The sequence below is a fragment of the Tenrec ecaudatus genome, chromosome 13 (assembly GCF_050624435.1).
Source record: "Tenrec ecaudatus isolate mTenEca1 chromosome 13, mTenEca1.hap1, whole genome shotgun sequence".
Classification (NCBI taxonomy): domain Eukaryota; kingdom Metazoa; phylum Chordata; class Mammalia; order Afrosoricida; family Tenrecidae; genus Tenrec; species Tenrec ecaudatus.
This window is the reverse complement of record NC_134542.1, coordinates 10,745,022-10,762,744: the sequence shown is the minus strand read 5'-3', so window position 1 is coordinate 10,762,744 and position 17,723 is coordinate 10,745,022. Positions and strand designations below refer to the sequence as shown.

Sequence of the window (17,723 nt, the reverse complement as noted above, 5' to 3'; positions counted from 1 at the left end):
AACCACAAGCTCAGCAGTTCAAAACCACCAGCCTCTGTAGGAGAAAGATGGGACTTTCTACTACCCTAAAGAGTTAGAGCCTCAGAAATCCACAGAAGCAGTTCTACCACGTCCCATAGGGTCACTGCGAGGCAGAATTAACTCAATGGCAATGATTCCGGTGTTTGTTTTTTCTTATTTGAAAGATAGAATATTCTTGAAAAGGAAGACGAAGAGCATTAAGAAGAAGGGAACCATTGGCACAGTCAACAAATCTGATGAATTTTAAAAACATTGTTATGCAAGAGACTAATCCAGACACAAACATGCGTGCGTTAGTTAACGTACACACTAAGTCCCAGAACAAACAATGGTTGCTAATAGAATAGTGGGCCTTGAACGAAAGTCCTCGGAACTATTTCTGAAAATCAGAAAACCCTGTGACGTGGAGGTCAATCCTGACACACACAGGCTCGCCATGAGTCAGAACCCATATCATGGCAACGTTTTTCGTTTAAAAAACAAGAAAAGTCGTCTACAGTGAAGAAATCATTCAAGGGTTGCCTGGGGGCAGGAGGCAGAAGCGAGCTCTTTGTGGGGGCGATGAAAATGCTTTCTGCCAGAGCTGATTCGGGTAAACCCTTTTATCCATGTACCAAAACCGGTTTACAGGCTACCATACCTGGTGCATTTCATCCTAATCAAACTACCCCAGTAAAGACAAAGGAAAACACATTGCCGAGATGAATCTCCAAAGCATTGTGCTGTGTTGAAGAATTCAGACACAAAAAGAACATTCTGTATGATTCCATTGACGCCAAGTCCAAGAACAGACACAACTACGGAACACAATCAAAATCCACCTCTGAGGTTGGGGTGGGTGGTAACTGAGTGGCAAGGGTGGCAGAGAACTCCCTGGGGGGGGGGGAGAATTGACACAGGGATGCAGACAGCTAGGAACCCTGGTGGCCCAGAGGGTGAAGTAGTGGGCTTGCTGACAGCAAGGCTGGCAGTTCAAACCTACCAACCACTCTGTGGGAGAAAGATGAGGCTCTCTGTTCCCATGAAGATTTACAGTTTGGGGATACCCCACGAAGCAGTCTACTCTGCCCACAGAGCTGAAATCTACTTGATAGCAATGGATTTGGTTGTTGTTGTTGGTGGTGGTTTGGGATTGGATGTATGGATGTAAGTGATGCCTTAATGTGAGAAAAACAAAAAACAATCCTACCTACCCTCCCTGAAAGTATAGACCATGTACTGACAAATCCCCACAGCCTAGTGATTGGGACACTGGGTTTGTCTTCCAAATCCCACAACAGGGCAATGCTGAGAACAAGACAGGCTCTTGGAAACTGGGTCCAAACGAAGACAAGTTGACAAACCTGGTCCCATTTTAACTTTCTGCAGCTGACCAGGCCATTATGCCTTCAGCTAACTCCACCCCACCCTGTTTGGCTTTCTCCCATTGCTAGCTGGCTGTAAAGTAGGGCTTACCCGGTATTGCTCTGAGTTTGTTTACCTCTGGGACCGGGTCCCCAGTTTCCTGCCTTGAGATCCAAGCCTTGCTCCTTCCTGCTGCCAACCAGGGGAAGCTGATCACAACACCACCTTCTCAGCAGCGTGGTGATCGCAGCACCTTCTCAGCAGCGTGATCTACACCAACGCCCATCGCCTTCTGCGGCCACCCTCTCTACAATCCCATTAAAGCATACAAAGACACTCAGATTTACAGTCTTCTGAAAAACAAATGACAAGAAAGGTAGATGGAACCAAAACACCTTTCTGTGCAGGCGCCCATGGAAGGAATCCCATTTCACTGGCTGCCACTGAGTTGACGCTGACTCACAGCAGCACTGTAGGACAGAGTAGCACCGCTCCCTTGGGTTTCTGGCCCTTCGCAAACCTCCATGGGCGCAGACAGCCTCATCTTTCTGCCACGGAGCGACTGGTAGGTTCCAACTGCTGACTTTGCTGTTAGCAGCTCAACCCACTATGCCATCAGGATTCATAATCCTGTGTCTCACCCCTCACAATGTTCCCCTCCTCCCCCACGGGGTGTCTACAGAGGAATGAAACACCCAAGGAACGTCTACCGGTTGAGTTAGGCCCACATTTAAGTACGCACGCTAGAAAAAAAGCTTGCTTTGAGTCAAAGACCAAGAGTGGTTATGACACTCTTTAGGAGATACACACTTCAGATAACATCCTATCAGTGAATAATATCATGCATGCAAAATGCTTGCATCTAAGGCATTTGCTGATGAATTCATGCTCCCCTTCCAGACCGTGTTAATTCTCCTAATGCTGCTGGTTAGATCTAATCTAATCTTAGGAGAAATATGCCTAGTACAACCACACGCCAGTTGACAGCTTGAACAGATGTCCGTCACGCATTGCAGCCACAGAAATGCGCTGAGGTGGGGATAAATGTGACCTAAAAAAAAAACCTGACACATTGTTTGAGCTATTTTTGTTATTGTTGTTAGTGGTCAGGCTTCAACCCATGGAGATCTTATGCACACCACCACAAAACACTGCCCAGCCCTGCGTCATCCTCACAATCGATCCCCTGCTCGGGCGATATTACACATCTGTAAATTGAAGTTAACTGCAAGTGGCTTGCAATTGGCTGCTAACTGAAAATCACTTTCGCTTTTCAATATTCCGGATCCAGTCAATGCACTTCTGATCTGGTTGCAACAGTCTTATCTTTTCCTATCAATGGGCGCAGATCTTTAACGTGTGTTCATTTTCATGTCTACCATCTAGGGTGGCAGGGTATGTGGTGGCATAGTGGGCTATGCCACTGAGCTGTTAAACCACACCCACGCGGTTGGCAGCCTGTCAGAGAGGGAAAGAGGAGGCTCTCTGTGCTTGTAATGATCTTCAAAATCTTGGGAAATCCACAGGGGCAGTTCTAGCCTGTCACTTGGGGTCTCTATGAGACAGAATCGCCCAGACCGCAGAGCGTTTTGCGGGGAGGGGATCTGTGAGATGGAATGAACTAGTCTCCGGCAGTGCTGGCACTCAGGCCAATGACCCAAAGTCCCCTTTCAGGTCCTCCCTGGACCTTTGGGCGATTCTTGCTTAGCTCTCCGCTGGGTAAAAGCTGTGGCCACCGCTGTGGGCAGGGGGCGCTCGTCCTCCGCCGGGGCCGCGGGGAGCGCACTCGCTATCCCTCCACGTGGACGCGCGGCCGCGCCGCAGCCCGGGACCCAGGGGACACTAGAAGGAGCTCCGCTCACTCCCCCGCCCCGAGCACAGCAACTGGCAAAGAGGGATGCGGTGTTTCTGCAGTAGTGACCTTACCTACTGGAAGGCGTCGCTCCCGCCACCGGGCTCACAACCCGGGCCACCGCGTCCAGGACCTGCACGCCCCGCCGTCGGGGAGCCAGGCGCGGGATTCAGGGCTGGAGGGGCACCTGCTGGCCGGGACCAGAAGGCACGCCCCTCGTTTGCATATGCTAATCGGATGCCTGGAGGCGGGACCGGAACTGAGCTAGTACTCCACTCAGTCTGCAAAAGGCGTGGGGACCGAGTTCTTTCATTTCCTAGGGTTTCTGAGGCTGGAAAACTTTTGGGGATCCCACAGCCTCGTCTTTCTCCAGCATAGTGGCTGGTGGGTTCGAACCCCTTGATCTTGTGGCTACTGGTCCAGGGTGTAACCCACTGCGGTCTTCATCTTTGAGGAGCAAGGGAAGGTAATGTGATATCCAGCGTCCCTATGCATACCTAGGATGACTTGAACCCACAGGCGATCCTTTGTTCTATTTATACAGGCGTCATTTTCTAAAATCCCTTCATTTCCCTAAAACTTAAAGAAAGGTGTTGCTCGGGCCCCTATTCTGCCTACAAAGAAAGAAGAAAGCGAGTACCATTGCTTAAATCACCGCACATTTCTCTCTCTCTCTCTCTCTCTCTCTCTCTCTGTGTGTGTGTGTGTGTGAGAGAGAGAGAAAGAGAGAGAGAGAGAGAGAAGGAGAGAGAGAGAGAGAGAGAGAGAGAGAGAGAGAGAGAGAGAGAGAGAGAGAGAGAGAGAGAGAGAAGTACCTAGAGTTTTGAGAATCTTCTAATAGGAACAATTCCTTTATTGAAGTAATAACTTTTCTGAAGAAGAGTTTCTGCTAAAAAAAGGCATTTACAAATTCATATGAGTTCAAGTGGAGCGCTTTTTGTTGATCTAAAGTTGTGCTGTGGGGTAAGTGTTGGGCTGCTAACTGAAAGGTTGGAGGTTCAAACCAGCCATTATTCCACAGCAGAAGGCCTTGGCAGTCTGCTGCAAGGGTCTACAGCCATGGGAACCCTGGGAGCAGTTCTAGGCTGTCCTGAGTCCCTATCAACTCCACAGCAGGGGCTTGCTACTTGCATGTGTGTTTACTTACTCCTGTTGGTAGAAATGGGAAATCTTCCTGGAAGGTTAAAAACTACTTCCTTTCTAACGGCCAGCAGTTGCTGGTTAGCTGAATTGAAGCTTCATTTGAAATCTTCCAAGGAATCTTGAGCCGGTGCCGTAATATCATGCATTTTCTATTCTCAAACTTCTGTCATTTGACCCAAATCTGATATAATTGCTAAGATGTACCTGGAAAAATCTATGAGTACTGACCAAAATGGATGTGAGAAGAGGCTCTGAAACTTGCTACAGTGAAAAGGAGGAACGATGAGGTAAAAGAGTTAAACAGCCCTCACTGACCCGTGGTGCTACAGGGGACAGCACCGGAGACACAGTGTAGGAATTGCGCCTGACCTGATCCCACCACACCGAGGCAAATCACTGGGGGAGTCAGCGGAACAGCAAGGGAATGGAGCGGCAAGATCCCCAGGGAATGCTGAAAGTGGACTTTGGGGCCAGGGCGTGGTGCCCCAACAGACTGGACTGGAAAACACTCCTAAAGGCCAACAAACGATCCTTGAACTAACTACAAGCTTTTCTTTCTTAATGTGTTTTGTTTTGTTCTTTGCCAGTGGTTTGTTGTTGTTGTTTTGTTATATACTGTTGCTTTGTTTTCCTCTGTCTTGTTTTTGTGCATGTTATTATCTCCACAGGTCTGTCTAAATAAGATAGGCTGGATGAACTATCTGGAGGAAAAACAACGGGACCGACAGTTCTGGGGGGACTTGTGATAGGGGGAGGTGGAGGGTAAGGAAGTGGTGTTAACAAACTCAGGGACAAGGGAACAACATGGGATCCAAATTGGTGGTGAGTAGGGTGTGGGGGGCCTGGTAGGGCATGATCAAGGATAAGGTAACGTAACGAAGAGGTATAGCTGTAACCCAGGTGGGGACGGAGCATGATAGTGGGGCAGGAGGAAAGTCAAGGGAAATAGAGGAAAGAGCTAGGAGGCAAAGGGCATTTATTGAGGTCTAGACAAAGACATGTATATGCAAATGTATATATGAGGATCGGGTAATAGATCTATGTGCCTATATTTATAGATTTAGTATTAAGGTGGCGGAAGGACCTTGGGCCTCTACTCAAGCACTCCCTCAATGCATGAATACTTTCTTCTATTAAATTGGCATTCTATGATGCTCACCCTCCCGACACAACCACTGAAGCCAAAGCGGGTGAACAAGCAAATATGGTGAAGAAAGCTGATGGTGCCCGGCTATCAAAAGAGATAGCATCTGGGGTCTTAAAGGCTTGAAGATAAACAAGCGGCCATCTAGCTCAGAAGCAACAAAGCCCACATGGAAGAACACACCAGCCTGTGTGATCACGTGGTTCCAAAGGGATCAATTATTAGGCATCAAAGAACAAAAATCATATCATTGGGTGCACACCTGCATGATACGATCGCTGAGGACAAACGGGTGCATAAGCAAATGTGGCGAAGAAAGCTGATGGTGCCTGGCTATCAAAAGAGATAGTGTCTGGGGCCTTAAAGGCTTGAAGGTGAACAGGCGGCCATCTAGCTCAGAAGCAACGAAGCCCACATGGTAGAAGCACACCAGCCTGTGCAGCCATGAGGTGTTGAAGGGATCAGGTATAAGGCATCATCAAAAAAAAAAAAATCTTACCATAGTGAATGAATGGGGAAGTGCAGAGTGGCGACCCATAGCCCATTTGTCAGCCACTGGAGATCCCCTCACAGAGGGGTCTAGAGGAGGAGATGAGTCAGTCAGGGTGCGAAGTAGCACCGATGAAGAATACAGCTTTCCTCCAGTTCCTAAATGCTCCCCCTCCTCTCCCCCCACTACCATGATCTGAATTCTACCTGGCAAGTCTGGATAGAGCAGAGGTTGTACACTGGTGCACATAGGAGCTGGAGGCACAGGGAATTCAGGGTGGGTTATGCCTTCAGGACCAGGGGTGTAAGGGAGGTTAGCGGTTAGAGGGTGAGTGGGTTGGAAAGGGGGTACCAATTACAAGGATCTACATGTGACCTCCTCCCTGGGGGACGGACAACAGAAAAGGGGTGAAGGGAGACGCCAGATAGGGCAAGATATGACAAAATAATAATTTATAAATTATCAAGGGCTCATGAGGGGGTGAGGAGTGGGGAGGGAGGGGAAAAAAGAGGACCTGATGCAAAGGGCTTAAGTGGAGAGCAAATGCTGTGAAAATGATTAGGGCAAAGAATGTACAGATGTGCTTTATACAATTGATGCATGTATATGTATGGACTGTAATAAGAGTTGTATGAATCTCTAATAAAATGTTCAAAAAAAGAGTTAGACAGTTTCCAAGGATGGCTTGAGAAGTTGGAGTAACATGTTATCATGAAATGTGCACAAATATCAGGAGCTGGAAAACGGAAGGGAGCAAGCATCACATTCATGTTGGTGTAGCTCAAGCTGAAAGAATTGAAACAAAGCAAAACAGAAAAACCCAAGTTTTGAGAGGAAATATTGAAGGATTCTATGGGCAAAATATTGACACCCCCCCCAAACAAACTCACTGCCAAGAAGCCGATGCCAGCTCATAACAGCCCCATGGACAGGATAGAACTGTCCCTGTGAGTTTGAGCCTCTTAACTGTTGATGGGAATAGAAAGATAAACAAGATAAACAAGCCCAGTCTCCTCCGCTCCTCCCTTCCGAAACATTGAAGGATGCATTCAAAGACAATGGAAGGGATACCCAGAGTCACTGAACCAAAAGCAATTGGTTGCCCATGAGCTCTTGAGTGGAGAAAGAATCGGTGGCGTGTGCCGCAGGGGCAAGAACAAGAGCCCTGGCCAGGGTGGTGCTCTAGAGAGCGGAGAGGCATCTCCCAGGAAGAAGGTCAGTTTGTCTATGTGGCTGGGCTACCATGTGACAAACACTGTGGCATGCAAAAATACCCACGTGGACAGTTTAGTGAATAAAAGCAATCAGGATCTCCTGGTTGATACTTAATGACATACTTAAAAATCGACTTGAATATGCAGATACAGATGGTGTAATCAGGTATCCAAACCAAGCCCAACCCATTGCCGTCAAGTTGATTCTGATGCATAGCGATTCCGTATAGAATTTCCCAGGCTGAAGATCTTCATGGGCGCACATAGGCTCACCTTTCTCCAGAGGAGTGGCTAGTCGCGTTGCACTGATAACCTTGTAGTTAACAACCCAATTGCCATTCCATAGTGCCACCAAGTCACATGTTTGCTGAATAAATGAGAGTGAAAAAGAACTGCAGTGGGGGTGGGGGCTGGGAGCAGTAAAGGGGTGGCACATCATGATGGGGCTTTGCAAACCCTAAAGCGAGAATTCCGTTGCAGACTAAGATCCAGGGACGACCTGTAAGAAAGAACAAGAAGGGCCTTCCATGATGCCCATGACCAGATGATTGAGTGATTTCCACCCACATTTCTATCCTTATTGTGGCGTTAGGATAAAATTACCACAAAGCTACAAACTCACTGCCATCGAGTTGATGCTGACTCATAGTGACCACAGCAGACAGAGAGAACTGCCTCTGTGGGTTTCCAAGACAGCAAATCTCCATGGGAGTGGCTGGTGGTTGAAACTGTTGGCCTTCTTATGAGTCGCCGACTCCTATCAGGGCCATCACAGGAAAGAAAAGAGACTCTATCTGCCATAAGCCGCAGAGAAAACACGTGGGAATCAGATGGACGTGTCTTCAGAACAATGTCTTCCTGGGTTCAAAGAACATGAAAAAGTCTATAGGAAACATGAGAACGTTGTGTTGTTGTATGGTTTCTAGTGGGTTCTGACTCCTAGCGACTCGACGTGGCTGCCACAGAACACAACACTCCCTGCTTCCTACCTCATCTCCATAGTCCCTGCTGTGGCCAAACTCACTGTTGCAGCCTATTTGTCAATCCATCTCCAGAAGGATCTTCCTTTTTACAGTGTTTTGTTGTTGTTGTTGTTTTGTTTTTTTAACGGATCCTCTGCTTTATCAAGCATGTGCCCTCCAGGTCCCGTTCCCTCTGATAATCTATACAGAGACAGGAGACAATCCAGACTTATATTCAGTATTGTGGCTGAAATTCTTCCAACAGACTTGTTCTGATACGTTGAGGTGTACTCAGTTATCTTCAGCAACACTCTAATTGAAATGTTATCAATTCTTCATTGGTTTTGCTTATTCATTTATCCGGCTGTCACAGGCCTAAATACCTCAGCTTGGGCCGATACACCTTACTTAATCTTCAAAGGGAATTTGTTAGCTATATAGCACGTTAAGGATCTCTTTCATGTCAGCTTTTCACACTGCAATTCCCAGTGTCATTTATTGACAGCTGCTTCCATGAGCACTGATGGTACATCCATGCAAAATGAAATGCTGGACCTTCTCCACGCGGCTACTGGTCCTCTTGTGAGGATTTTTGTTTTACTTTCTTTGACTTGTAATCCACCCTGAAGATTGAAATGTGATAGGCCTCTCACCTTTCCCTACGATTGCCAGAAGCTGTTGACTTACGATGATTGTTTTTTAGGTAATCACTGGCAAAGCAAACTACCTTTGAATTAATGCTGACTCAGAGCAGACTGCCCCGGTGGGTTTCCGAGATTGTAGCTGTTTATGGGAGTAGAAACTTTACTTTTCTCTGTGGAGCTGCTGGTGGTTTCAAACTGCTGCCCTTATTGCTAACAGCCTCCTGAATAATCCACTGCGCCACCCGTGCTCGCCCGGAAAGAAGCAGGAAATTTCCTTTATCTAAAAGCCTTGTTTGTTGTACGGAGCCCAAGTGTCACTGTTGGATAAGCATCAAATTGCTAACCCAAGGACAATGGTTCAGATTTACCAGCCATTCCTCAGGGGAAAGTTGAGGCTGTGTGCTCCTATAAAGATTAAATATCAGAAACCATTAATAGGACTATTATGTTTCTGAATTTGCTTGTGAGTAAGTTTGGACTTGATCTGTTGTAAGTTAGTCTTTTGTGAGCACCTTTTTATTGTATTAGTTATTGTACTCGTGCTGAGGATAAACTGTGCAAGCATGGCAGCATAGGTGTGTTCATATTTAGAATTTTTGGGGAAGAAACACAGAAAACCAGAATGGCTTGTGAACTGATGCCGAGGCCCCAAATGGAGCCAGCGCTCCAACTGTGGACTGCGTCCTTCCACAATCCAAGTGTGTAAGCTGCAGAGAATTGTCAAACTCATTAGAGCAATGCACGGGGCCAGTCACCCACTCATTGAAGCCCATCTCCATCTATTGAAGTACCATGCGTTGTCTTCTGTTCTAATGGTTGACTTCCCTCTTCATTCATTAAATTTACCTTTATTGTGAATGTGGTTGGGTGTTACTTCTCCGCTTATTCCATTTTGCCTTCCACAGCTGAACCAACTTACCTGCCTTCCTCTCGATTTGCCCCAACCCCACCACCACTTTTCTCTCTCCTTTTAGGATATTGTCTCCCCCTTCACCCAAGTTAACGCCTAACTCCCCTCTAACCTATTAATTCCTCCTTTCTCTTACCTTCTAGCCCTGGTAGCCACTGAAGTCTATTTCTTATGGTATGAAACCTTTTCTTATTTTTCCCCCATATGAGTGGTCTCATGTAATATTTGTGATTGATTAGCTTCACTCAGCGTATTGTACTCCTAGTCCATCTATAGCATAAGATGTTCCAGTTTCCTCCTTATTTTTCAGCGATTCACACTCTTTCACTGTGTGCATATGCCAGAGGGTGTTTATCCATGCTTCACTGATTGTACATAGCACTGTGATGAACTTGTTTGTGTATATTTTTGCTGTGCTTTGTTGCTTATTTCTGTAGGGTAAATCCCAAATAGCATGATTGTAGAGTCATATGACGTTTATATTCCCAATCATTTGAGGAAATGTCACACCTCTTTCCACAAAGGTTGTATGGTTTACAGTGCCACCAGCAGCATATGAGGGTTTCAAAGTCCCCACATCCTACGCTAGCATTTGATGTTTTCAAACTTTTTTAAACTTTGACATCAATGCCAGGGTGCGGTGGTATCTCACTATTGTTTTTAATTGCATCTATCAAATGGTTAGTGAATAGGAGCATTTCTACCTATGTTTGTTGGCTGCTGAGATGTCTTCTTTGAGGACCACTGGTGGTTAGATGTTGGGCTGCTGACTCCAACGTCAGCAGTTCAAAAGCACTAACCAGCTGCCAGGGAGAAAGATGAGCCTTTCTACTTCCTTAAAGGGTTACAGTCTTGGAAACTCAGGGGGGAATTTCTACCCTGTCCTACAAGGTGGCTATGAATCAGAACTGATTGGAAAGCATTGAGTTTTGTTTGTTTGCTTGAATGGCTTCTTCGGCAAGCTTACTGTTCATGTTCTCTGCCCATTTTTTTTCATTTGGTGATTCATCTTTTTCTTGTTGAAGTATTACAGTTTTCTATAACGTTTAGAGATTTGTCCCTGTCTGATACATTATTCATTGCCAAAAATCTTTTCACCCTCTGTGTGGTTTCTTTGGACTCTTAAGGAGAAATATTTGATGTACTTTAGTGTCTTATTTCTGAGAGGGCTCAGTATCTATTTTGTCTTCGGTGGTGTGTATTTTTATTGTGTGTTTCTGCCATGCCTTAGAGCCCCTAAGTGTGTCTCTATTTTTTCATTTATCATCGTTTTAGTTCTAGGTTTACATTTAGGTCTCATCCTATTGAGTCCACTTTTGTGTATAGAGTGATGCGTGGGTGCTGCTGCAATCTTCAGAAAATGGGAATCCCGTTTTGCCAGCACCATTTGATGTTGAAGAGACTCTCTCTTCCCCATTTAATATGTTTCAACTCTTTGTCAAAAATCAGTTGTCTGTAGGTGGATGGAATCATCCTGTGTTCTCTACTGTGTTCTACTGCTCTATGTACCTATCATTGATATTTCTATCATTGTACTGGTACTAGCAATTTTGACTACAATTACTGTGCAGATTTTGAGATTGAGAAGTGAGAAGTATCCTATTTTGTTTTCTTTAGGAATGCTTTGCATAGCCTGTGTCTCTTTCCTTTCCCCACAAAGTAGGTGATTAATGTTTCCATCTCTTTGAGTAAAGATGCAGAGAGCTCGGTCAGCATTGCTTTTTATTTAAAGATTGATTTGGATAGTATTGGCATTTTCACAAGGTAAATCTACCTATCCATGAACATTGTATCTTTTTCCATTTATGTAGTTCTCTTGTTTTCTTATTGTAGTGTTTTGTAGTTTTTATTTGTACAAGCATTCTGTTTTTCTGCTTAGGTTAATTACTAAGTATTTCATCTTTGGGGTGGTTATAGTAAATGGTATTGCTTTCTTGACTTCCTATTCAGTGCTTTCTTTGTAAGTATTCAGGAATCTGATTACTTTTTGTGTGTCATCTCATACCCTACTACATTGTTGAATTGTTAGGTAACTATCTTAGGGCCAGAGGGTTGTCCCTCTGGTGCCTGCAAAGGGACAAATAACAACAACAAAAACAACAAAATGCCTTATCTGGCAGTCTAGGGCTATTGGTGATGGCAGTTCTCAGAGTGTGGGAGTCGAAATCCTGCCCCATTGTCCTATTTCATAGGTCGATTTATTTCTTTTTTAGAGAAAGGAAGGAAAGAAGGACAGAAGGAAGGAAGGAAGGAAGGAAGGAAGGAAGGAAGGAAGGAAGGAAGGAAGGAAGACATTCCAGAGCCCCCCTGGCACTCCCTTCCGCCAAGTGAATGATAGGCCCATCACTCCTCCATGTCCTCCAGAGCCCTTGATAATTAGACCCAGCCCAGGTCCCAGTACAGAAGCCTCCAGGTATGGTGAAGTGGGCTCTATCTCACCCCTCTCGACTCCTTCCAAACTCCCAGCCCCAGGAATTCATCACCTGCTGGTTTTTGCAAGGATAGTTTAGTGCTTTTAGCTTTCCACTCTTTCCCCAGTTTTTCCATCTTATCGATATTCTCCCGTATTTGTTATAGAGACTGTCTGTCGTTCTTCCGTCTAGGCTGCTAGTTTTTACTGGAAGTTGACCTCCCCCATCTTATAGAACAAAGAAACAAGGCGCAAGACAAGACAGTTTTTAGGGATTTTATTGTTTTTATTAAAGAGTTGGCCCCCTTTCACCCCAAAAAGTTAAACATGAATTTTTTAATTGAAAAGTTTTTCAACCTGTTTTTAAGAAGACTTTTGATTATAAATTGGGTGAAGGATTAATAAGCAAATCACATTTGATTCAATACTTCGTTCACATTTTGTTTCCAGTCATCGACAGCCATATCCAATGATAACATTACTCATCCCACTTTTATATTTCCTGTTTCAACAGCGTGGCCTTATGAAATTTAAGAAAGACCTAGAAAGGAAGTTAGTTAATGTATAATATAACAGAACAAAAATATAACTATGAGCAATTTCTTGGGAAAATGAATACTAGATACCTTTTATAATTGTGAAGTTCATCCTCTAAGTAAAACTTTACATGGGATAGCTATACTCTCAACTCTAATACCGATAATATATCATGGTCTTTCATGTATTACTTCAGATGACGTCAGGATGACCGAGATATCACAGAAAACATGCCGTCCAGAGGCCAAGTTCCAGCAGTTAATAGAAAACAGAACATGATGTAGTCATGCTGTCATCCTGCAGGGACAGAAACAACTGCAACTTCAGAGGGTTAGACACACGAGCAACAAAATCATCAACTCTGCGACACCAGGAGGGGAAGGCAGGGAGAAAGCAGACACGTGATGAGCCAAATGGCCTGAGAAAAGCTCCCAGCGTCTCTTACCCCAGGCCGTAGCTGCCCTCTCAGCAGCAGCATTGCTTCTTGCAGCAGCACTTCTGCTGGCAGCACTTCTGCTGGCAGCAGCCCTTCCCGCAGCCACAGCCACAGGAGCTGCAGCAGCAGGGGACACAGCGGCAGGTATGGCGGCGGCAGCAGACCACGGGGGTGCTGCAGCAGCCCCCACAGCAGCCGCAGCAGCAGGGGCAGCAGCTGGAGCAACAGCCCACACGGTAGCACCTGCAGGTGGTGCAGCTGCCACAGCCGCCACCGCAGCCCCCACAGCCACCACCACAGCCACCGCAGCCACCACCGCAGCCGCCACCACAGCCGCCACAGCCACCGCAGCCACCACCGCAGCTTCCACAACCACAGCAACCCATGGTGTCAGTCGAGAGGATTCAGAGGAGGTGAGGAGAGAGGATGCAGGAGGTGAGAGAGGAGAAGTCTGATGCACCTTGGATTGTGTGGCCCTTATATACCAGCTCTGAGGGGGGAACAAGGAAGACACGTGATCTTTTCCATGTTGCTATCTGACTCAGTAGTTAGGAAGGAATCTCACAATATCCTTGATCTTTCCCTTTTGGATATTTACTCGGTCCAGTAGATGACCCGTTTTGTTTGTTGTTCTAAGTCATATGCCCTAAAAATCCCTTGGGCCAGGGCCATGGAAAAGGATGCTCCTAATGGCAATGGCCTCCCGAGGCAGGCATGTGGGCATGCCTCAGGAAGGGGACATGCTGGGCTGGAGTGGGTGGGAACACCTCAGATTGAGGGAGTGAGCTCTTCCTGGCTAGAGTCTTCTTACTGAAGGATCAAGTCACCTGAGAGAGGAAGTAGCAACATGCTCAGTGGACACCGCCAAGCGCCCCAGCAGCCCTGTCTCTCTCAGCAGGTCTGGCTGCCTCGCAAAGGCAGGTCTCACTCTCTTTTCCAGTGAAGCTGGTCCCTGCTTTCAGAGATCCACACTCCGGAGAAATTACAGGGAGGCGTTTGCACTGATCCATCTTTTAAACTTTTTCAGACACAATTCATACTGTACATAAAATACAAAATCATTTAAAAAAACATTTTGTTGGGGCTCTTTCAGCTCTGATAGCAACCCATCCGTCCACTGTGTCCAGCACCTTTGTGCATAGGTTGCCATCTCCCTTTTGAAACCTTCTTTTTCTACTTGAGCCTTTAGTATCACCTCCTCATTCCCCCCCCCCTCTCTCTAGGAAACATTTTGCAATTTGACTGAGAAATGAATTTAGGTGCTTAGGAAGTAAAAAAACATTTTTTAATCAATTAATATCAAAGAAGAAAATCTAGATGCCAAATAATATAGCCGACAGTGACAGACAAATTGAGATAAATAAAACAATAGGTGCGAGGGAAAACTACATACTCTAGAAAACCAGTAAGAAAATATAACCAGAATAGACAATGAGGCAGTACAGTGTGCAATATTGAAATTGTAGTATTTATTATTATCAGTAATTAATTTTACTAGCAATGGTGATATAAATATATTGGCAGTGGTGTAAGAACTCAATGTCTGTCTGTTTAACAGGAACTAACATGGATGATCAAGAAATAGCTATGGAAAGGAATGAACAAGAACGATGAAGGCTGCTACAGGCAGAAGCAGCTAGCAAATGGCAGGGCTGCCTCTGTGGAGCCATCTCTGGTAGTTAGATATTATGTCAACTAGACACTCCTGGCTAGGGGCAGAGTTCAACCTCTTAATCAGCCTAATAAAGCCTCCTTCGTGGGGGGTGGCCTTTTCCTAAGAAAGAAATGGAGCTTCTCTCTCTCTCTCTCTCTCTCTCTCTCTCTCTCTCTCTCTCTCTCTCTCTCTCTCTCTCTCATCTCTGCTCCTTCACCTTCCTGCTTGCTTGGCGCTCTGCCTACCCAGAGAGGCAGCCCCATCTGGGCTGCACAACCCTGAATGCTGTTGTCACTTTCCCATGTTTCCATTGACCTTGGGTTCATGTTACACTGTACCCACTGCTCTGTGATCTTCCTGCTTCACCTTCCTCCTTCATTGATCTGCAGCTACATGAGCCTGTAGAGGGCCTTAGCTAGGATGGGGCTTAGGAATTTGAGTTGGACGGGGCTGGGATGCCTTCTGGATATGGAATTCCTTCTAGAAAGTTCTTTCTTGAACATAGTTGAGTGGCACTGATTTTGTTCCTCTAGAGAACCCAGCCTAACTATATATATATATGATTCAAGATGTGTCTGAAAATAACTGGTATATAACTCTTTTTATAATCTAAAAAGTATTTTATTTTGGGTCATAGAGCTCTTATCACAATCCAACATCCATCCATTGTGTCAAGCACATTTGTACTTTTGTTGCCATCATCATTCTCAAAACATTTGCTTTCTACTTGAGCCCTTGTATGAGCTCCTCATTTCCCTCCCCTCCCCACCCCCTCCCTCATGAACCCTTGATAATTTATAAATTATTATTATTTTATCATGTCTTATACTGTCTAACATCTCGCTTCCCCCACTTTTCTGTCGTCTGTCCCCCAGAGAAGGGCTTATATGTAGAACCATCGATTGGTTCCCCCTTTCTAACCCACCTTCCCCTTCCCCTCCTGGTATTGCGTATCTTATTATTGGTCATGAGGGGTTTATCTGTCCTGGATTCCCTGTGTTTCCAATTCCTCTCTGTACCAGTGTATATCCCCTGGTCTAGCCGGATTTGTAAGGTAGAAATGGGATCATGATAGTGGAAGGGGAGGAATCATTAAACAACTAGAAGACATTTGTATGTTTCATCGAGGTATATAACTCTTGACATAGTTTGTGGTGTGCTCTCCGTTGCCCTCTGGACCAGCCTTGCTCCCAACTCACAGGTTGAATACAACAAGTATTGGCACAAAGGTTCCATTAGGAAATGTCCCCAACACAGTACTTTGTACATACCAGGGTCTCCATAAGTCCTTTCTAAGTCAACTGTGGAATAATTTTCTTTTCGGTGACTCTCAAAAAACTAGATTCTTCTGTCCTAAAAGATAGGGAGGACTCTGGAAAGTCTAGACATTATGGCAGGGTTTCTCAACCTCAAAGACATGGGTATTTGGGACTGGTAGTTCTTTGTAGGTAGCCCTGGTGGCGCAATCATCTATTAATCACAAGGCCAGCAGTTCTGAACTACCAACTGCTTCATGGGGAGGCTCTCTACTACCTTAAAGAGGTATTGCGAGGGAAACCCCCAGGGGCTAGTTCCACCCTATCTGATAGGGTTCCTATGTGCTAGAACTGACTCAATGCCATTGAGGTTGGGTTTTGAGTTCTTTGTGTTCAGTGACTGTCCTGTACATTTTTGGACATAAAGCAGAATCCCTGTCCTTTGTTCACCAGTCACTTGTAGCATATCTTCCCCCAAAACAATGACAATCCAAGATGTCTCTTATTTCAGGGTACAAATGAGACCTCATCTCAAATGTTTTGTAAAGAGAACACATGTTGATGTTAGGTGTTATCCAGTTGGTTCTGAACCACAGCGGCCCCATGCAGAGCAGAACGGAACACTGCCTGGTCCTGCTATAGCCTTGTAATTGTTCCTATTCTTGAGCCCATTGTTGCAGCCACGATGCCAATCCATCTCCTTGATGGCCGTTCCCTTTTTCACTGCTCCTCCACTTTACCCAGCAGGATGTCTTTCTCCAGGACTGATCAGTCGTGACCGTATATCTACCACCCTTGCCTTTATGGCTCACTCTGGCCATAGACAGAACGTTGTGTGCTTTTTCTTTTCTTTTTTTTTGACATGTCCCTTCTTAACTGTATCCAAACTTATACTGCACCATGAGTTTTGGGTTGCAAAAGAGGATTTATTCTTGCACCTCCCTTTAAGTGTCTGCTAATTATTACTATTTTTAAAATAAATCATTTTATTGGGGCTCATACAACTCTTATCGCAATCCATACATACATCAATTGAGTAAAGCATCCTTATACATTTGTTGCCTTCATCATTCTCAAAATTCGCCTTCCACATGGGTTCCTGGAATCAGTTCATTTTCCTTTTTTCCCTCCCCCTCCATTGCCACTCCACCATCCCTCACGAACCCTTAATAACATATAAATTATTACTCTATCCTATCTTACACTGCCCGGCGTCTCCCCTCACCCAATTTCCTTTTGCCCATCCCCAGAGATGAGGTTACATGTAGATCCCAGAGATCGGTTCCCGCTTTCTACACCCCCTTCCCTTCCAGTGTCACCACTCTCACCGCTGGGCCTGAGGGATTCATCTGTCCTAGATTCCCTGTGTTTCCAGATCCCTACTGCATCACTGTGCATCCTCTGGTCTAACCAGGTCCGAAAGGTAGAATTGGGATCGTGATAATTGGGAGGGGGGAAGCATTCAGGAACTAGAGGAAGGTTGTGAGTTTCATTGTTGCTACACTGAACCCTGAGTGACTCATCTCCTTCCCACTACCCATCTGCAAGGGATGTCCAGCTGTCTACAGATGGGCATTGGGTCCCCATCATGCACTCCCCTCATTCACGGTGATATGATTTTATGCCCCCGCCTTTGTTGTTTGAAACCTGGTCCCCTCAGCCCTTCATGATCACACATGTTGGTGTGCTGCTTCCATGTGGGCTTT

General features: G+C 45.6%; 1 pseudogene; it reads right to left on the bottom strand.

Annotated features, from left to right (window-relative positions):
• Positions 1-16,878: 16,878 nt before the first annotated feature.
• LOC142425279 (small nucleolar RNA SNORA40) lies at positions 16,879-16,970 on the bottom strand (annotated as a pseudogene).
• Positions 16,971-17,723: the final 753 nt, after the last annotated feature.